The sequence below is a fragment of the Pezoporus occidentalis genome, unplaced genomic scaffold (assembly GCF_034315485.1).
Source record: "Pezoporus occidentalis ecotype Australia unplaced genomic scaffold, CSIRO_AGI_Poc_V1 ctg84, whole genome shotgun sequence".
In the NCBI taxonomy this organism is placed as follows: Eukaryota; Metazoa; Chordata; class Aves; order Psittaciformes; family Psittacidae; genus Pezoporus; species Pezoporus occidentalis.
Genome location: NW_026916203.1, coordinates 2,899,682 through 2,922,561, shown reverse-complemented (window position 1 = coordinate 2,922,561; position 22,880 = coordinate 2,899,682).

Below are 22,880 nucleotides of genomic sequence, written 5' to 3'. Positions count from 1 at the left end.
TCTCTAGTAATCATAAAAGCTACTTTAACAAAACTGAGTATGATTGCTCTGAATATAGTGTGGTTTATATTTTTCTCTGCATTTAGGTGGGCCCTGAAAAAATAATACTAATAAAAAAAATAAAGTTGCTCCATTTACTGCCATTTCTCAACAACAAACTTGTAGGAAACAAACAAACAAACAAAAAGTAAACTAAACACCACAAAACTAAAAAAACAGAATAAATTAAAAACTTATTTAGGTAATTAATATTTGATTCTTTATATCCTTTTCAGGTGAGATCTGTGGGCAGTGGTGTTTGACATGCCTACTTTCTGCATGCTATATCAGCATCTGCCTTCTTAGCAGAACTGAGATTGAAAGCTCTTTGTAAACTGCTTTCTTCTTACCAAGATCTGTTCCCTTGATTTATATCCTGGATTCAGGACCCTTTAAATGAGATCCTGCCTTATTGTGAGACCATCATTTCCATGGGGAAAGCATATGAACATTTGAATATATAAGCATACATTAATGTGAATTTCTGAGCTTTTTTTTTTTTTACTTTTATGTTTCCTTCAAACAAATGAACATAATAACCTTTCTCTTTTTTCTCCTTTAAAAAACCTGTATTAGAATCAGAAGAACCTGAACCCAAGAATGCCTATCAAACTTTAACATTAACACTGCACAGATATGTGTATGATTCAGGAAACTATCTTCAGTATTGCAGAATTTAGAAGCATAAAAAACAGACAGGTGACTTTTCCATGAATGTCCATTCTGGTTTTGATGAAAATTTTGCTGACAGAATTTCCAGAATAGTAAGGTTCTGCACAGGTCAGATAGTAAAACAATTTGCTGGAAGAGTGTGGGAAAATCAAGAATCTGAGTTGATGAAGGGCCTTGAAACTGGATCTTCCAACTCATGAAGGAACTAGAGTAATTTGGATATTCTCTATGACTTCTTATGTCTTTCTGCTTCCACCAGAATGTGAAACCTCTCTTGGTTTGGCTCCTCTGTCTTCTTACTCGTACATGCTTTGCTGTCTACATTTGAGCATTTTTCCTCCAGAACTCAAAGGCCTGCCTGTTGAGTCTTATAACTTTATCAAATGGGATTTGTTTTGGAAAACTTCTTTCCCTCCATGTTTCTCCAGTGGATTCAATTGCACAAGCATTCCTTCCTTACCTGGAACACATAAAATATCACAACTTTTACTGGTCGAAGTGTGCTTCTGTTGGACTAATTTTTTTCCGCAACTGATTCATTTCACCTAAATTTGTGTAACTTAACTCAAAATATTCCAATAAAATGCATGTAAACAACATGTAAATATGTGTATGACTCATACTTCCTTTCTTCATAACTCAACAATACACTTTTTAAATGATGCATGCATACTTCATAGTCTTTGCTTTTGCTCAAACTACTTGCTCCTTTCCTTCAGGTAATTATTTTTTTAAATCTTGCACTAAATGAAGTGACCACTACTGTCAACTTGGTTTTACTGTATTTTCAATGATCCTAAAATAACAGGCAAGGAAAGAAAGTACTATACACTTATGGTACATACAAGGCCATGTGAGGGATACTGCAGACAAACTGGAGGCATACAAGTAAGCAACTTTGCAGGAAGTCCTATTACAAACTGAATAGATTATTCTTATGGTTAAGACTAAAATGTGTTTCATAACTTTTTAATAATGTTACATTGTGGACTGTAGTTATCTTCCCTTGAGACAAACAGCTTTTCAATCACTTTGTGCACTGCAAGCACTCCGGCCCTGAGCCCAGTACCAATTACAAGGAAAGAATAACTTCTTCTTTTTTGCATGTGCTGCTTTCATTTAAAAAGTCATTTCAAGTGGACTAATGCCAACATTTGTACCCTGAGGACTTCTTCAGCACATTCACAGATGTCTGGCAGAGACTAAAAATTTATACAGGGGTCCGTTTACCAGTTTGGGGCCATATTCAGCACAACATCCAGCCACTGAGTGGCCAACTAACTTCAGTACCATCATCTCTTACTAATGTTAGATGTAAACGAATCCCTTCAAAACCTGGAAATGCCTGCGTCATATGTGAGACTTGTTTCAAACTGTGTAAGAAAAAAACAGAAAGAAAAGCCTTTAGTAGGAACACTTAAGTTCAGCTTATCTATACAGGACAAGATATTACACATCCTGTCAGAAGCCACCCAAAGCTGAAATGTCCTCATCACCTAACAACAGTTGTGCCTCCAGCAAGCTCTCAACTGTACAGGAAGTATGTGAGAGAAAAATTAGAGTAGCTCTGACCCAGGATTCTACTCCTCCACAGAAAAGAAGAAAATCCCCAGATGCTCCTTTGAAGCAGTAGGCACCTTCTCTCCTGACATTAATGGGAGTGCAAACTGGAGCTTACACTAGTCAAATATCTTTTAGTTGTCCAGTCATATACATGAGTCCTCACACAGGAACTGCCTTCTGCAAAACAGGTATTATCTCCTGGTTATTGCCAGTGGGAAACCAAATCTCCCTTTTCCCAGAACCCAGAAGCTACTTTCCTGGCCTGTTTCCTTCCTGCTTATCCTTGTCAGCAAAGAAGAGTGCAATGAGTGGGTGGTTGGATGTGAACAAAAAGCCACAAATGGCTGGAGGTGGCCAGCTGGTTAGTAATTTCAATGACCTCTCTCCAAATTTTGCTGCTCCAGTTCTGTTTTTTGATTTTTTTTAATCCAGTTTACTGCTTCTCTTAACACTCCTGCCTGAGATCAAGAGCTATGTCAATCTACAGTTAATGTCTCTTTTTCAGGGTACAATCTGAACAGTTGCTAAAAATTTTACTCCGGAAAGGGAACTGCTCCTGAATTAGAAGAAGGTGACATAATTCTTCTAAGAGCACTAAAACACACCACAGGGAGTGGGGGGAGAGGGATCACTACATGAGCTAAAACATAACATTCTTATGATAATTGAAGCTCACATTCTGCTGTCAGATATTTGCATTATGCTCCCATTTGACTTTAACCAGATCCCACTGGTTAAATGAGAATTACACCATTAGCTTAGGATCAGGTCCACTGACTTCAGAGAATGTAAGTCCCTGACATATGACAGCCAGAGGAAGACAAACTTACAGAACACCAAAAAAACCCCAACTAAACATAAATTAATATCTGTATAATCTTTTGTATAATCTTTCAAATATGTAAATTTAAATTACACAAATATTTAAACTATGCTTATTTTGTATATAAAATGATCCTGGTGGTATAGAGATGATTTGCATTTGAGCCTTTGAGATGGAAGAGTGGTGATTTGTAATAAAGGAACATATGTTCTGAAATAACTGTGTGAGTCGTATGATACCAAATGCATAAACTGTAATGCATAAAACCAGTTTTAAATGTCCCCAATTTAGTTTGTGACATTTTATGTATGATAATGGAATTGATGCAGATTCTAAAATTATATGTTAAAAAACTGATTGCAGTTTACACTGAGCGAAATTTATTGAAGCTCACCAACCAGCCCAGAAGAACCCACACCAGATTCTTTTGTTTTAATGATACACCTCTTTCATTAACAGTTGTCAAAATCACATACCTTTCCTATTTTTCTGACTGGACCAGATAATTTCCTCTACCATCTTGTCAAGTGCACCAAATTAAAACTTTGAGCACTTGTACTTCAGGGTTTTTTTTCACATTCTTATTATGTTCTTGTAGCACTTGGAATATCACCTGTCATCACTTTCCATTAACACCTACATCTAATTTCATTTGCCAGTTTGTACCACAAATGTTTCTCTGTTTTCCTCTGTGAGTTACCCACAGTTTTTTTTTATTAGCTGATCTGCAAAAGTTACTTTAAATATTCCATGAAAACATTGCTTCAGAGTGCCCAAAGGAACTTCTTGTCCAGGTGATAATAGTTAGGATGAATAAGAGCTATAACTGACATGCAGGGCCTCAAATTACATTTGAAAGAGATTTTATGAAAACATCGTGAAGAAAAGTAAAGAGTTGAATCTACCTGATTAGAAGCTGATAAGCTGATAAGCTTCAGTGAAGTAAAAGAAAAAAAAGGAAGAAAAAAAAGAAGAAAAGAACACACTGCAATTTAGTCTTTTAAAAAACATTCCTCATTTTCTGTTTTTCTAATTACATCTCTGATTGGTTACATATACACAATGACGGCAGCTGTGATTGGCTGCACACTCCTCCTTTATTATCTTTCAAATTCATATTATCACACAATTATTTTAATAAGTCAAAGCTTTCAGTGAAAGTGGAACGGATACGCAGTTATCCACAACTGATCAATTTGTAACACAGAATTATGGAATCATAGAATATTTAGGCTTGGAAGGACCTTAAGATCATCTAGTTCCAACCCCTGCCATGGACACGGACACCTTATACTAAACCATGTCATACAAGGCTGTGTACAACCTGGCCTTGACCACTGCCGGAGAGGGAGGATTTACCCCTTCTTTGGGAAACCCATTCCAGTACCTCGCCAACCTCACAGTAAGGAACTTCTTTCTTACATCTAACCTGAACTTCCCCTGTTTGAGTTTGAACCCATTAGCCCTTGTCCTATCACTACAGTTCCTAATGAAGTGTCCCTCTCCAGTATCCTTGTAGGCCCCTATCAGATGCTGGAAGGATGGAGGTCTCCACACAGACTTCTCTTTTCCAGGCTGAACAGCCCCAACTTTCTCAGCCTGTCTTCATGCAGGACTTGCTCTAGCTCCCTTATCATCCTTGTGGCCCTCCTCCGGACTTGCTCCAGCAGCTCCCTGTCCTTCTTATGCTGAAGACACCAGAACTGCACATAATGCAATCTAAAGCATATAGCTGTCCTGCTTCTCAGTTTTCTGAGAATATTTTTGCAATGAATATTTACTTGGGATCTTCTGTACTGGTGAAAAGACTCACCCAGTATATTGGAAGGAGTGGTGAAGGGCTCTTGGCTGTTTCATCATTTGTATATATAGGTATGTTAAACTAAAACATATGAATTAAATTATGTGAATTATTTCTCTAAATGAAATTTAAACAATTTTAAGAAGTTTTAAAAGACACAATACAGAGGAGCTTTAATTCAGAATTAAATCTTGAAAGAATGATAACAAGAATGATAACAGGAATGATAACAAGAATGATCTCGTTTATAGTTGAACTGTGAAACCAGTAACATTGATTTAATGTAGACTGTAAAATAGTAATGGGGATCAATACAATTAGAAACAGTGGAACTGGCTAGTGCTGTTATTATTCAACACAGATTTGTATTTTATCTCAAGGACCACTGCTTGCCTGTGCTAGGCATCACCAGCACATATCAGTATCTTATTCAAGACCTGTAATAATAGAGCCTTCTGTGTGTTCTAGAGTTTTTTCATCTTTCATATTGTACTTGCTTATGAGACAAATCTCTGTGTGTTCATCATTACTAAAACCAGTTGCAATAGAGCAGTTAAGTGTAGGTTGTTGGTACTGCTCATGCAGTTATTCAGTCTACTTCTAAACCAAATAATTTGCAAGTGACACCTCAAATACCTCAAAAATCTGTACTCCTTCACCGTATTTTTTTTTTATATTTATAAATTGTTTACCTTTCATTTAGTTCTCAAAAGGTGAAAACATCTCTTAACCTAAGCCATGTTAAAGAAAGACAAAGAACAGAAGTACCGTGAATATTTTCAGCGTAACACTAGCCATGCACCAGTTTAACAGACCTTTAATTTGTAAGTACATCAAGCTAATTGTCAGAAATAGCCACCCTTTTGTGGGTCTTTCCATATACTGCACTCCGAGGTTCTCAGCAATTAGTGTCTCTTGCAGGATGATTCTCTTAGAGAATGGGAGTAAGTTGTTTGAAAAATATTATCTATTTCAGCTTGCTTACAGTTCATTCAGCTATCTTGTGATCTTCAATGGTGGTTTTAAAGGAGAATGCCTTATATCATTCATTTTTCTATTTTTTAGTTTGTGTAAACAATGAGGCAAGAAAACATAATCAAATTTCTTAAGAAATTGTGAATTACTCAAATAATTTATGGGGTTTGTTTTATGTTGCTTCATCAAAGTACCATTGTTGATGTTAGCAGGTAAGTATGTTTCAGAAAACTTTGGTTTTGTGTATGTCTTTTAAAATTAAAAGGAAATGGAAGATTATTTATATTATTTTGCTTTGCGTTTTTTTTTAAAATTCCAGTGCGTGTTATATTTTCCTTACAATTTTGACAGTAGTTAATCAGCAAATCAAGCAGGTATGTACATTATTTTCCTAACATATAATTAGACAAATGAAAAAATTTCATATATACTGAGTTTGTACTTTTGTCTTCAGGTGTATCACTTAAAATGTAAGGTATATATTTGCAGAAATATATTGTATTGTATGTAACAATATATTGCAGACAAAATATTGTTTGAATACCTAATCAAATGTTATCTTAAGAATTTTTTTTTTTTAATTGATAAAGAACTCTGCAGTATATTTAAGATCCATTTGAATTTTGCAGGAACTCACTGATGTGAGAGTATGGTCATAATGACCATATGTAAATGAACCATCAACATCCAGCAGACACAGTGAATTCAAAGTATTTCCATGAATATGAAGTTGAGCTGTTTCCACTTTTTGTTGTAGCTGCTCAGGTATCTCCTAAGCTGTTCTAGTTCAAGGTTGTTCATCTCGCTATATTGCAGTAATATCTTGCAATGTCAGCAAAGCAAAATGCTTCATGCTGTGATCAGATTGACTTAGGAGGTTTTGGCATTTTGCAGGTTCTCATAGGCAACATAGCAAGTCAAAAAATGAAAGACTAGCAAGAGGTCTGGATGTCTGTGCAGTTTTAACATCTTTTGTTTTGTGTGTGTGCGTGTACACAGATCACCACTTCTCATCAAGCTTCATCACAAATAGGTATTACTTGCAGACAGGCCAATTTCTTTCATGTCTGAAACAAGACTGGGAAACATATTGCCTGCCATATGTGTGAAGCCTAGGAGCTTGTCTAACTAAACAGCTTAAGCAGAAGCTTTTTAATATTAATTAAAAATATTATTAACAGACATTTTAAGCCTCAGGAACAGAGGTTTAAATAGTTTTCTGAAAATATTATTTCTGTACACTGGTTATCTAAACCCTCATTTCACAATTTTTTCCCTTATAGTGCAGAATCTGGATCTAAAATGGTGCCATATGAGAACTCATATCTCTCAGTGCATATATTTTAAAGCAGGTACTAAATTAATAATGTTTCATACCACCAAATAATAAATTTAGCTAATCTTAATCTCCCCTCTTCCAGTTTAAAGCCATTCCCCTTGTCCAATTGCTACATGCCCTTGTAAAAAGTCCCTCTCCAGATTTCATTAGGAAACAGAAACTGCTCTAAGGTATCCCTGGACCCTTCTGTTCTCCAGGCTGAAGAAACTCAACCCTCTCAGTTTGTCTTCCTAAGAGAGGTATGCCAACCTTCTGCTAATCTTCATGACCTTCCTCTGGGCTTGCTCCAACTTTAATGGAGAAGAATAAGGAAAATAAGTACCATTATGTATGTAAAATGATGTATTTATTCTTTAAACAAACCTAAAAATGTTTTGCTTAAAATTAAATCTGTTAGAAGAGCAGAAGGGGGAAAAGGAGAGAAGGGAGGAGAGGGAGGAGAGGAGAGGAGAGGAGAGGAGAGGAGAGGAGAGGAGAGGAGAGGAGAGGGGAGGGGAGGGGGGGGAGAGGAGACGAGTGGCAGGGGAGGGGAGGAGAGGAGACGGAGGGGAGGGGAGGGGGAGGGGAGGGGAGGGGAGGGGAGGGGAGGGGAGGGGAGGGGAGGGGAGGGGAGGGGAGGGGAGGGGAGGGGAGGGGAGGGGAGGGGAGGGGAGGGGAGGGGAGGGGAGGGGAGGGGAGGGGAGGGGAGGGGAGGGGAGGGGAGGGGAGGGGAGGGGAGGGGAGGGAGGGGAGGGGAGGGGAGGGGAGGGAGAGGAGAGGAGAGGAGAGGAGAGGAGAGGAGAGGAGAGGAGAGGAGAGGAGAGGAGAGGAGAGGAGAGGAGAGGAGAGGAGAGGAGAGGAGAGGAGAGGAGAGGAGAGGAGAGGAGAGGAGAGGAGAGGAGAGGAGAGGAGAGGAGAGGAGAGGAGAGGAGAGGAGAGGAGAGGAGAGGAGAGGAGAGGAGAGGAGAGGAGAGGAGAGGAGAGGAGAGGAGAGGAGAGGAGAGGGAAGAACTGTTAGCTTTATGAACTGCAAAAGACAGACAAACACAGCCTTTTTGGGTAACAAATAGAATACTGAGGATGTTGAAAAAACAGTGAAATCTTCAAAAGTTTTCACATCAATGATACTGTTTACTGACATGGATGATAATTTTTAAACTAGGATTTTTCATGTGTTCTTGATTCTTTTTGCTACCCACTTTCTAATACTACTTTCATCTTTTTTCTTTTCCTCTTAAGCAGTTCTGTCATTGCTTTTTTTTTTATTCCTTATTTTCTCCCTTTTACATTATCTTCAGAAATACAGATAATGGATATTATTTCAGTATAAGGAAGAGCTTACCTGAAAACCTCACATACATTTGCATTTCAGTAAACCCTACAAATAACTTTCCCTACTTATAAAGCACCCTGAAGTAATGAAATTGGGAGTGCTAGGATAGGTGTAGAAGCAGAAATAATGCTTGTAAGAGCATTTGAAATAGTGAGAGCTTTTATACGTTTTTGTGTTTCCATTGCTGAAAGAATATTTGCTTATTATCGTTCTCTTGATAAAATAGACTCTCGACTACTCATCACAATGTGCAGGTGATGGCAACAGAGACCAAGGCCCTCCTTCAATTTCTTTTACCTGTAGTGAGATAGTATATATGGATGTAGATTAAAATAGTTGTGTTGGCTTTAGCAAAACACAGTTGAAATACCAATTACCATTGTCGGTACAAATATTAACACAGAGTATAATCCAAGAACCCAGAGTGAATTTTTACTGGGATCCATGATATGCTCTGCCTAATTTGCCTTTTAAAAATAAAACCTTATCTCTGTCTACTAAAACAGACTAAAGTGATGCAAAATGATACTTTACCTCTGCTGTGCTGGCATCAGAAAGAAAATACAAAACCACAATGGGCAGCAGCTGGGTTTCACTGGCTTCTCCAAAAACACAGCTTCCAAAGAATGTAGCAGGAGAGAAGCTTCAGCCCTGCATCTAGGATGATCACAGTAATGATGAAAATACTTCTATTTTCAGTTGGATGACCAAGACCTTGGGTTTTTGGCATACTGCTCTTAGCAAACTGCTAAACCGGCCAGAATTAATACACTGAAATAAGGGCAGCTGAAGGTGCATTTTGGAGTTTTGTAAGTTTCCTTCAATTTAATAGCACCCAGGGGCATCAAACACATTTTGCAGAAAGAGATGAATCTTACTATGAGGCATGGACTATTAGTTTGTATATATCATAGAACAGTTACAGTGCAAAGGGACCTTAATATCATCTAATTCCAACCCCGTGCCATGGACAGGGACATCTCACCTAGACCATGTCACCAAAGGTTCTGTCCAACCTGAACACTGCCAGACACAGAGCATTTACCAGTTCTTTGGGCAACTCGTTCCAGTGCCTCATGACCCTCACAGCAAAGAACTTCTTCCTTACATCTAACCTGAACTTCCCCTATTTTAGCTTAAGCCTGTTACCCCTTGTCTTATTGCTACGATCTCTGATGAAAAGCCTCTCTTCCAGCATCCTTATAGGCCCCCTTCAGATACTGGAAGGCTGCTATGAGATCTCCATGCAGCTTCTCTACTCCAAGCTGAGCAGCCCCAACTTTCTCAGCCTATCTTCATATGGGAGGTGTTCCAGCCTCCTGATCACTTGTTTTATAAAAAAAAATCCTGAAAAGGTGAAATCCTAAACTATCTGAATATACAATGAATAGTAAAAAGATGTACCCAGGCTCAACCTATGCACTTAGATCCATCAGTAACAAACCTTATTAAACTTCCATTTAATCCCCTGACAAAATCTTCATATGTGACTTTTTTAAGTATACAGTTTTCTAATGAATGTATGGAGAAACTCAGTGAGACTGGATTCCTCCTTCCTTATGTTTCTTTGAAAACTTCAGCCAAAATAAAACCAGACTGAATCCTGCTCTCACAAACCCCCAAAAGAACCCACAACAAACAACAAAAAAGAATCAAATCTTCTATCTCTGCATGTTTGTCTATGACCCTGAATAAAACAAACCAAATAGCAGTAGCAGAGTCACTGGCTCTCAGCTGAATGCTGTACCACTAATGAGGAGCAGAGTGCAAACTCCACACAGGAGAGAATTTTTTTCATGTGGTCACTCAATATTTTCCTAAATTAGATCCAAAGAAATGCCAAACAGTAATGTTTTTTCTGGGTTGTTGCTTTTGTTCAGTCCTTGCTGTATGCTCCTTTCCCAAACAGTCTTTCTATGAGTTCAGGCTGCTCTTTCACTTTCTGTTGCTGTGCAACTAATAACTTGCTGGAGCAGCAAATCCCTGGGGCTTTGTCTCCTCCATTCACATCGCATTGTTTCATCACAGTTATTTTTCTCCTTTTGCTAGCATGTATTAATTTCTTTATTATAATTGCTCCCTTTACTTTTTGCTTTCTGTGTGGTCAGTTGGATTGCTTCTATTTTTTTGTTTCTCCAGTGCAACACATGAAAATTTTGTCCATGCTTAGGACTCCAAAGCGAACAAAGCTTTCTGATTCAAAGATAAAGAGTAGGGGAGAAATGGACACAGCAAGAATGAAAACTGGTGGGTTGTTGTTTTGTTTTGTTTTTTATTTTTATTTCTGGGTTTAAATTAAAAAATAAATGTTGTTTACAATCATCTTAATATGTTTCTTTTAAAAGAAAAAAATTTTGGAATGCACATAAATGCACATAAATGTATTTCAAAATTTTAGCACTACTTTTTTTAACTTATGTTGGTTTTATGTGTAATGAAATGAAGGAAGAGGTGTAAACCTAAAAGCTTTGTTTCAAAAATTCAAAAGCAAATATCTCAACATTCTAAAATGGAAATTTTTGTTTTAAAATATTCAAATTATATATCTCAATGTTGAAATGGTTTGCTTTTCACTTTGCCTAAATTATTTGCAAATCTGTATTGCTTTAATTCCCCAAGGAACTAATTATTTATACTAAACTTGCTGTTCATTATTTTTTTCACAGATCTTCAGGAGAATAATACAGAAAAATAACAATGATAATTATCTGTCACAAATAACATACTATTTAAAACCATTTTTTATAATATTCCTAGAAATATTTTTTTTATCAAAATCAGCCATATTTGCATCCTAGAATATAAAAAAGTTGTGCAGTTTGATTATATCAAATGTCTTATTCAAAGAAATACTAGTCCATTTTTCATGAGCACCTACTTTTTTGGTGTTTTGTTTTTTTTTCTATAGGAAACATCTTCTGCTCTAGAGTCATTATGCTACCAAGAAAAAACCCTAAAGAAAAGAAATAAGGTACCAAAATAATGGTAATTACTGAGAGCTTTATTGGCAGTTGAAAGAAATGCTTTACTTCTTACTGTCTAAAAAGAGACATGTCTTTCCCCCAAAATAACAGATTGCCGTTATTTCAGATATTTGAGAAATGAAAAACATTAAAACCTTTTCTGACTTCCAAATAAAACATCTCCCCCTCTACAAGTCCTTTGTCTCCATGTCAAGGCAACCAAAGGTGATCCAGAAGTAATTATATGTCTTTATACATTAATGCCCGCACTTCTATTGGATTTTTTTGATAAACATTATATATGATATGTTGTCTTTTTATTTTTTTAAGAGCCTCTTCCAATTTGGAATTAATCATAAATGCACTCAAATTAAAGCAAAAAAAAAAAAAAATCTGTCTCACTGGCCTCTAAGACATTTCTGACATCTTTCTTAGACAGGAAAAGCTGATAAAATGTATGACACTTTTTTATCTTAAATGGTACTGGGAGGATTCTTTCTTTTTTAACAACTTGCTGGCCTTTTCAAATTATGTTTATATCAGGAAGGTCAAAGAACCAGAAAAAAAAAATGTTTTCAAACTGTTTCTGGGATTTATGTACATATCTAATCAACCTTCAATTTCCAGCAAACCTAAACATATTGAGCTTCTGCTTCTTGCATGATGTCAGAAATATGCTTGAATGTTTTGACCTGGTATCAGTTCTTAGGCAACTTCAGCTACATATTTTTGTAAATGGCCGATGTCCGCAAGTCAAAACAACATTGTTGAAGTGACAAAAATGTGGAAACAGTTTTACCAGGAGTCATCAATGTTATCAAATCTGACTTAGAATAATTACTCTTTGAATAGCTCCTTCTAGTTTACCTGCTGTTTAAAAAAAGGAAGCTGAAGACATATCTTCCTTTTCCCATGAGAGAATCCTCATCACTATTTTTAAATTATTTTAAGTATAAAAATAAGTAGTAGGTGTCATACTGTCCTGGGTTCAGCAGTAGCAGTCATGTTTTTTCCTTTGTGGTAGCTGGTGCAGTGCTGTGTTTTGACTTCCAGCCTGAGAACAGTGTTGGTGAAGCCGATGTTTTCAGTTGTTGCTAAGTGATGTTTACCCTGACCAAGGACTTTGTGAGGCTCATGCTCTGCCAGGGAGGAGGGGAGGCTGTGGGGAAGCAGAGATGGGGCGCCTGACCCAGGCTAGCCAAGGAGGTATTCCATACCACAGCACATCATGCCCGGAGTGGGGGGTAACTGGGAGTTACCCAGAAGGACACGGGCTTCCGGGTAGGACTCGTTTCTTGGCGGGTGGTATTGTATTCTCTTCCCTTGTTATTTTCCCTTATCATTGTTGTAGTTGATAGTAGAGGTGGTGATTTGTGTTGTACATTGGTTGCTGGACTGTTCTTGTCTCAACCCATAGGAGTTGCACTCTTTCGATCCTCCTCCCCGTTCCTCCGGGAGCGGGGAAGGGGAGAGCCCCGGTGGGGGGTGGACACGGACCTCGATTGTTGTCAGCTCGGTACCACTCACTGGATGTGAGTGAGCAAGTTACCTGACTGGGTTTAAACCACGACACATACAAACGATATATGAAACTGTACTTTTTTTTTTTTTTTTAAGATAAGGCTGCCTACAAAACCTCAAAGTTAGGGAACAGCAGATAGAAAAACAGGATACTAGGCTGTGTCAGAGAACTGTTCCCATTACTGGCATGTACTGGAGGAACGTGCTGTGGACATATAGTGCTGTCAATTAGTGCTACTAAGTTGATACCTCTGTTTTCAACTTAGATATAGCTTAGTACTGAGAATTAGGACCTCATTACAGGAACAGGTGTCTGCTTCCACTGGATTTTGTCAAATTCTGGTTAAATATCAACGCTGTGAAATTTTATGATTTTTATCTGTCCATATATTCTGACAATCCTGAATAAAAGAAATAACACACTGAAATTATGTACTCTGCAAATTGTTGCATTGAAATTGTTGCTTTGGGAACTTAATTTATCTAATTGACAGTCTTAAGAATTTCAGAAAGGTAGATGACAACCTGCTGTATCCCTGCAAGGCACTACAGGAAGATTGATGAAACTGTACAGTCATCAGAACCAAATATTTCTGGCAAAGCTGACAAATCCACTTTACTCAGGTCCACAGCCAGATGGGTATATAAGAAGTAATGTTATTTTCTTACATTAAGCTGTATCCTAAAACTTAATCAAGATGTAAATGGACTTATTCCAACACTGGAATGGTAACCAAAGTCACTACATGACAGATAATATTGACATAACTACAATTACAGACATAATTTGGTTTACAGAACATGGGTCTATATTCCCAGCTTGAGTAATATTGATCTGCCACATGATCAATCATGTCTTTCTCTTTTTTTATCAGCATATGCTTCTAGCCATCCAGTGGTTACTTCCACCATGATAAGTACACGGCGCTTGCCTTGGCGGGTTGGTGGGAGTGTGATATAATCAATCTGCCAGGCCTCCCCACATTTGTACTTCGGCCATCGTCCTCCATACCAAAGAGGCTTTAACCATTTAGCTTGCTTAATTGCAGCATGTTTCACACACATGAATAACCTGGGCAATAGTGTCCATTGTTAAGTCCAACCCTTGATCTCAAGCCCATCTATATGTTGCATCTCTGCCCCGATGGCCGGAAGTGGCATGGGTCCACCGGGCCAAAAATAATTCACCTTTATGTTGCCAATCTAAGTCCATCTGAGCCACTTCAATCTTATCAGCTTTATCCACCTCTTGGTTGTTCTGGTGTTCCTCAGTGGTCTGACTCTTGGGTACATGAACATCTACATGGCATACCTTCACCACCAGGTTCTGCACCCGGGCAGAGATGTCTTGTCACAGTGCAGCAGCCCAGAGGGGTTTACCTCTGCATTGCCAGTTGCTCTGCTTCCATTGCTGCAACCACCCTCACAGGACATTTACCACCATCCATGAGTCAGTATAGAGATAAAGTACTGGCCACTTTTCTCATTCAGCAATGTCCAGGGCCAGCTGGATGGCTTTCACCTCAGCAAACTGACTCGATCCATCCCCTCCTACAGCAGTTTCTGCAACATGTCGTCCTGGACTCCATACAGCTGCCTTCCATCTCCGATGCTTTCCCACAGTACAGCAAGACCCATCAGTAAACAAGGCATACTGCTTTTCACTTTCTGACAGTTTATTATATGGTGGGGCCTCTTCAGCACACATCACCTCCTCCTCGGGTGACATTCCAAAATCTTTGCCCTCTGGCCAGTCCATGATGACTTCTAGAATGCCTGGATGACTGAGATTTCCTATTCGAGCTTCTTGTGTAATTAGTGCAGCCCATTCACTCCATGTAGCATCAGTTGCATGATGTGTAGAGGAGACCCTGCCTTTGAACATCCAGCCCAGCACAGGCAACTGGGGTGCCATGAGGAGCTGTGTTTCAGTGCCGATCACTTCTGAAGCAGCTTGAACCCCTTCATAGGCTGCCAGTATCTCTCTTTCAGTTGGGCTATAGCTGGCCTCAGATCCTTTGTATCCCTGACTCCAAAAGCCCACGGGTCAACCTCGAGACTCCCTGGAGCTTTCTGCCAGAGGCTCCAGGTAGGACCGTTCTCTCCGGCTGTGGTATAGAGCACATTTTTTACATCTGGCCCAGTCCGGACTGGTCCAAGGGCTACTGCATGAGCTATCTCGCGTTTAATTTGCTCAAAGGCTTGTTGTTGCTCAGGGCCCCATTTAAAATCATTCTTCTTCCGGGTCACATGATAGAGAGGCCTTACAATAGAACTGTAATTTTGGATGTGCATTCTCCAGAACCTTACAGCACCCAAGAAAGCTTGCGTTTCTTTCTTATTAGTTGGTGGAGACATTGCTGTTATCTTGTTGATTACATCTGTGGGGATCTGGCAATGTCCATCTTGCTATTTTATTCCCAAAACTGAATCTCCTGTGCAGGTCCCTTGACCTTTCTCCATTTTATGGCAAAACCGGCTTTCAGCAGGATTTGGATTATTTTCCTCCCTTTCTCAAAGACTTCTGCTGTATCGCCTCACTTTGGGCTCCAAAGAGAACTGTCATAGACTAAGCCCAGTCAGCAACTCAGCCGTGCAGCCACTCACTCACTCACTCACCCCTCTTTCTCCCCCCAGCTCATGGAGGGATGGGGAGGAGAATCGAAAGGCTGTAACTCCCACGGGTTGAGATAAGAACAGTGCAGTAACTAAGGTATAACACAAACCACTACTGCTACCACCAGTAATAATAATGAAAAGGGAAATTGTTAACAAGGGAAGAGAATACAACTGCTCACCACCAGCCGACTGATACCCAGCCCAACCGAGCAGTGATTTAATCCTTCTAGGCAGCTTTTCCCAATTTATATACCGGGCATGATGTGTTGTGGTATGGAATATCTCTTTGTCTGGGTCAGGTGTCCTGTCTCTGCTTCCTCCTGGCTTCCCCTCCTCCCTGGCAGAGCATGAGACTCAGAAAGTCCTTTTTCAGAGTAAACATTATTGAGCTGCAACTAAAATCATCGGTGTTATCAACACTGTTCCCAGGCTGAAAGTCAAAAACACAGCACTTCACCAGCTACTAAGAAAGAGAAAAAAAATGACTGCTACTGCTGAACCCTGTACAGTCTGTCATAAAATATATAAAGTGGTTCTTTATCTTAGAACGCTAATACAAAACACACACACATGTATGTGTATAATTTAGTGCAGATGCACTAATAAAAATAAGTTATTTCAGAACTATGTATTGGTGTAAAATGCAAAATGCAGGGCTACTGTGAAGCAATTCCAATTGTAGAAAACTAGTTCTATTAACCTTCAAAAATAAAAGACGTCTGGTATCCACCGCTTCTCTCAAACATATTTGAAATTTCTTAACAGAAGTCCATTGGAGTCTTCTTTCATTTTCTTTCACAAATAAACCTACACCTTCAGAAGTAATGTACAAGCTAAGTTAAATAAAACAAATTTCCAGAAATTCCCAAGATTGTCATAAAATGGACAAAACTCCAAGAAAAGAAAAAATAGTGTCCTGAAATCTTGGCATAATCAGATTATTTGAGTGTAAGTTAACATTCTCTCCATTCCTATCTATCCTGATTTCAGCTGTTACATTTATTTTTCTTCCTAGTAGCTGGTGCACTGCAACTCAAACCCCAGCAACAAGTATTAGGGCCTTTTCAGTCTTCACAATAAGCAGCTGTCCACCTTGCCTCATTTGTCAGAGGATCCTTCTGTTGTGGGGTTGCTAAAGGTCAAGGAACAAGTGCAATCGCGACCACAACAGAGCACTGGCAGCAAAATTGTACCAACCGAGAATCCCTGATTGCCATTCATATGCTGATCCGTAGACTGGAGAGACAAGGAGCAATCAGCCTCACCTGCTCACCCTTTGATAGCCCCATATGAACTGGGCAAAAGTCTAACGGAGAATGGAGACTAACAGTAGACTATTGTGGCCTGAATGAAGTCACACCACTATTGAGTGCTGCCGTACCAGAACTCCAGTATGAACTGGAGGCAAAGGCAGCCAAGTGGTATGCCACGATTGATATTGCCAATGCATTTTTCTCAATTCTTTTGGCAGCAGAGTGCAGGCCACACTTTGCTTTTACTTGGAGGGGCATCCAGTACATTTGGAATCGACTGCCGCAGTGGTGGACACACAGCCCTACCATCTGCCATGGACTGATCTGGACTGCACTGGAGAAGGGGCAAGCTCCAGAACACCTGCAATACATTGATGACATTATGGTGTGGGGCGATACAGTGGAAGAAGTCTTTGAGAAAGGTAGGAAAATAATCCAAATGCTGCTGAAGGCCAGTTATGCCATAAACCAGAGTAAGGTCAAGGGGCCTGTACAGGAGATCCATTTTGGGGGAATAAAATGGCAAGATGGATGTCATCAGATCCCCACAGATGCAATCAACAAGATGATAGCAATGTGTCAGGCAACTAATAAGAAAGAAACACAATCTTTCTTAAGTGGTATGAAGTTCTGGGGAATGAACATCCCTAATTACGGTTGGTTCATATTATCTTCATTATTGTTCATGTTGGTATTTTTTCTATTATCTCTACATTTTTTTAAGTTATTAAACTGTTTTTTTTCTCAATCTGTGGGGTTTACATTCTTTTGATTCTCCTCCTCATCCTACCTGGGGTGGAGAATAAGTGGGGGCTCAGCCAACAGCTGTGTGGTGCTGAGTTACCACTCGGCTTTAAACCATGACACCATCCAAAGTGGAATAATGTTCACAATACTCAAGCTAGAAGATATACTTGTGAAGAGAATAAACTAGTTAAAATATTTTTCTTGTGGAGTAAGGCTTTCTACTTTGCTTATTTTAATTGTTTTTTTTTGTGCTTGTTCAATGAATTCCCACTTCTTGAATTTCCATATGCCATATGTGTTTAATGTATAAGAGTTAAAAAAAGTCACAGACAAGCCCAATTCACTTTTTTCTAAAAAGACATTCCAGTGTTCACTTAATGTCCATTGTGTGCTCTGTACAATTTGTACTTCACAACTCCATGTTGATTTACTACAGTTTCTTTAATCGGCTTTGTTTTCACAAGGCCAGAGGCGCTCTTTTTAAATTAACATAATGAACAAACAGGATTTATCTCATATCTTAGTTTGTTTCTGTAAACCAGTTCATTAAAATGACTGAATTTATCTAGTTAAACAGCAATATTCATTTTATTCTAACCCTTTCTCTGCTACCTACAGGATACAGCTACAGAAAAAAAGACTTGAATTTATTTGATTGCTGCCCCCCAGTATAGTTAAGCTAGTCAATATGTGGGGGTAGGACGTCACTCTGGGGAGTTTGTGCTCTTAGTCCTGCTCCCAGGTTAACCACCTTGCCTGCTACAGCAGACTACCTCCACCTGATGCCTGCCCTTGTGATACCTGCAATAGCAGGATCTAATAGTCACCATGTGTCCAAGACATCAGATCACTCATGGGAGCCATGAAACAGGTCCCAGGTTTTGAGTATAGCCTTAGTGAACCATTAGAATAAAAAAGGTAACCTAGTGTGTTACTTTAGGCTATGTGAGCTTCAGAATATGCTGATGATTGTCCAAGATCTGAGAAAATAATGAACCTGCAAAACCAAATTAAAGTTTTTATGCAGTTTGTTTTCTGATGAGATTTCACAGTATCACAGTATGCTAGAGATTGGAAGGGACCTCAAAAGATCATCTAGTCCAATCCCCCTGCCGGAGCAGGAACACCTAGATAATGTTACACAGGAATGTGTCCAGGCGCGTTTTGAATGTCTCCAGGGAAGGAGACTCCACAACCTCCCTGGGCAGCCTGTTCCAGTGTTCCGTCACCCTCACTGAGAAGAAGTTCCTTCTCAAGTTTAAGTGGAACCTCTTGTGTTCCAGTTTGCACCCATTACCCCTTGTCCTATCATTGTTTGCCACTGAGTAGAGCCTGGCTCCATCCTCGTGACATTCCCCCTTTATATATTTATAGACACTAATAAGGTCACCCCTCAGTCTCCTCTTCTCCAAATTATAGAGACCCAGCTCCCTCAGTCTTTCCTCATAAGGGAGATGCTCCACTCCCTTAATCATCTTGGTTGCCCTGCGCTGGACTCTCTCCAGCATGGCCCTGTCCTTCTTGAACTGAGGGGCCCAGAACTGGACACAATATTCCAGATGGGGTCTCACCAGGGCAGAGGAGAGGGGAAGGAGGACCTCTCTCGACCTACTAACCACCCCCCTTCTAATACATCCCAGAATGCCATTGGCCTTCTTGGCCACAAGGGCACAGTGTTGGCTCATGGTCATCCTGTCGTCCACTAGGACCCCCAGGTCCCTCTCCCCTACACTGCTCTCTAACAGGTCGTTCCCCAACCTATACTGGAACCTGGGGTTGTTCCTGCCCAGATGCAGGACTCTACACTTCCCCTTGTTATATTTCATCCAGTTATTCCCTGCCCAACTCTCCAGCCTGTCCAGGTCTCGCTGGATGGCAGCACAGCCTTCTGGCGTGTCAGCCACTCCTCCCAGCTTAGTGTCATCAGCAAACTTGCTGATAGTGCACTCAATTCCCTCGTCTAAATCGTTGATGAATATATTAAATAATACCGGTCCCAGTACTGACCCTTGAGGCACTCCACTAGTTACAGGCCTCCAACTAGACTCAGCCCCATAGACTACAACTCTCTGGCTTCTCTCCTTCAACCAGTTCGCAGTCCACCTCACTACCTGATCATCCAGTCCACACTTCCTCAATTTAGCTGTGAGGATGCTGTGGGAGACTGTGTCAAATGCTTTGCTGAAGTCAAGGTAGACCACATCCACCGCTCTGCCATCATCCATCCACCGTGTTATTTCCTCATAAAAGGCTAAGAGATTGGTCAAGATTTCCCCTTGGTGAAGCCATGTTGACCGCCCCTCATAACCCTCTTATCCTTGATATGCCTTAAGATGGCACCAAGGACAAGGAGTTCCATGACTTTCCCAGGGATGGAGGTGAGGCTGACCGGTCTATAGTTACCCGGGTCCTCCTTCTTGCCCATTTTGAAGACTGGAGTGACATTTGCCTTCCTCCAGTCCTCAGGCACCTCTCCCGTTTCCCAAGACTTGGTAAAGATGATGGCGAGTGGTCTAGCAATGACTTCCACCAGTTCCCTCAGCACCCGCGGGTGCATCCCATCTGGACCCATGAATTTATGGATGTCCAGATTGCTCAACTGATCTCTAACCCATTCCTCATCGACTAAGGCAAACCGTTCCGTCGACCTGACTTCATCTAAGGTCTCCGGGGTACAGGGCTCTTCAGGACTGCCTGCAGCAGAGTAGACCGAGACAAAGAAGGCATTCAGTAACTCTGCCATCTCTGTATCTTCTGTCACCAGGGCACCCATCCTGTTCATCAGTGGGCCTACATTGCCTCTGGTGTTTGTTTTATCTGCCATGTACTTGAAAAAGCTCTTTTTGCAAAGATTTCAATAAAATGAGCTCAGATGAACCTTACAACTCCTGAAAAGAAAAGGAAAAATATTTCTTTCAGCTTATGATTTTAATCCACCCCAAGCCAGACAGGTTCACTTTAAGTTTCTTTCCATAGTTTTGGTATAATTTTCATACACCTGCATTTTTATCTCATGTATCTCTATGTATATCACAGCTGTAGGAACTATTAAGCATTTCCGAAAAGAAGCATATGTTCCCCTTTCAAATGCCTCACATAGCAAGTGCTGTTTCCTACACAATTCTTCTGGAGTCCATGAATGAAGCAATGACAAAGGAGCAAAGTTAGTCATATTCCCAGTAAGAATGAGTAACTCTGGATCACATAGGCAGCACACATACACACCCATAAGCCATACACACACACACATGTACACACATAAGAGGGTCTGCACAGGCAAAAAAACATATCCTGCATCAACTGTACTGCCCACTCAAAGGAGTCTGTCTTACAGCAGCTGTGGGCCACTTCACAATAGGAGGTGGCAGGGAAGATTTGTGGGGGTTTTTCTTGTTCCTAGTGAGACTCCTCATCACCACTAATGGCCTGATATTCTGTGGCACATAGAGTGGCCAGGTCATCTTTTGTGCCTCCCTTGAAATGAATTATCTCGTGGTGACCTGATCATCTATAAAAAGTGATGCTACTAGATAAATTGGTAGATAACCTAGAATTGAGAGTGACAAGGCATTTTGTTTGGTTTTACTGTGACTGCAAAGGAAACTTCCTAAGGGGCACTGCTGACGTAGAGGAAGCATTAACTCCAGAGGTAAGGCTAAAATATAGGGAAAAAGGAGATAAAGAGAGATTGTCTTCTTCTTCAGAATTTTCTCTTCCAGTGAAGTTATAAAAAGTCAATTACAGATTCCTTGCCAACCCCCAGCTATAACTTTTGCCCTGTGTTTTGTGTCCTAAGCAATATATTGTTCTGCATGGGATTGAAGACCTTTTAGATTAGATAAGTACTTCAATCACTTTTCTGGGTGATGATGCTTGCCTGCAGGAGGAAACACCAAAGGGATACTGAATTGTTCTTCAGTAGTTGTATACCATGTACTGTAAATTCTGCAACAGTTGTTATACACTGATGAAATGTGTAGCTGAGGTCTGTTAACATTATTAACATCTCACTCATGACACTGAACATTAAGATGAGAAATCCTAAAGAACATTAAGAAAGAGAAATCCTTACCTACAAAGTACTGTAAATTCTGCAACAGTTGTTATACACTGATGAAATGTGTAGCTGAGGTCTGTTAACATTATTAACATCTCACTCATGACACTGAACATTAAGATGAGAAATCCTAAAGCAGACTAGGTATAAGCAAGAGGTCAAAGTGGATGAAAATAAATTGTAAAATTGTTCCTGTGTTATCCTTTTAGGAACTAAATATTGTGTCTTGAAAAACATGGTTTAATTACTTATGGAGAACTTTTGCACAAAATACCACATACTGCAGAAGTACTACACTGGTATTATTATTTGATTAATAGAAGTAAAAAAAAAAAAAATAGACTTAGTTCTGAAAATTGAAGTCCTATGTTGTGAGTTGTAATGCTTCTCTGCCATAGCTGTATGGGGTTTACTGCTTGATTACATAAAGATATCCACAGGTAGCTAGGAAGTCAGTCCCAAAGGCAGTCCAATTATACATGTACAGAGCTTATAATGCATTATTTTTATGAAATCTCCTTTAAAGAAAATTGTGTTTTATAGAGAGATGGTTAAAACATTTTAGACAAACAGTGTATTGTAAAGCAATAATGACCTTTTAGATCATGCCTATAAATCTTAAGTAATATTGATAGAAATCAAGAAAACATTACCTTAGAACAAAAAAAAAAAGAATCAAGGAGAAGAAATTATACATTATTCATTCATATATTTTGATTCCGAACAACATTTTCTTATATTTTTAGGATGAGGTAAAAAGGTGTTTTTGGAAATATGAGATACCTTTTGTTACATGGGCTTGATCCTGAGATTTCTGTAAAGTTGCAGTGATCAGCAGCATAATTTCTCCAACAAGGTTAGCAAGACTGAATCCACTGGCCACAAGACTTTGCTAAAAGGAACTGAACAGAACCTGTCTTGAAGAGGATGTTGCGGAAATAAAATAGAATAAATTCTTTAAAAACAAACACTGAAATTGCTATAACAAAGGGATGATTATGTAATAAATTGAATTAACTAACTTTAAACTTGCCCTGGGTTCAGCAGTAGCAGTCATTTTTCTCCTTCTTGGTAGCTGGTGCAGTGCTGTGTTTTGACTTCCTGCCTGGGAGCAGTGCTGGTGATGATACCAATATTTTGGTTGTTGGTAAGTGATGTTTACCCTGACCAAGGACTTTGTGAGGCTCATGCTCTGC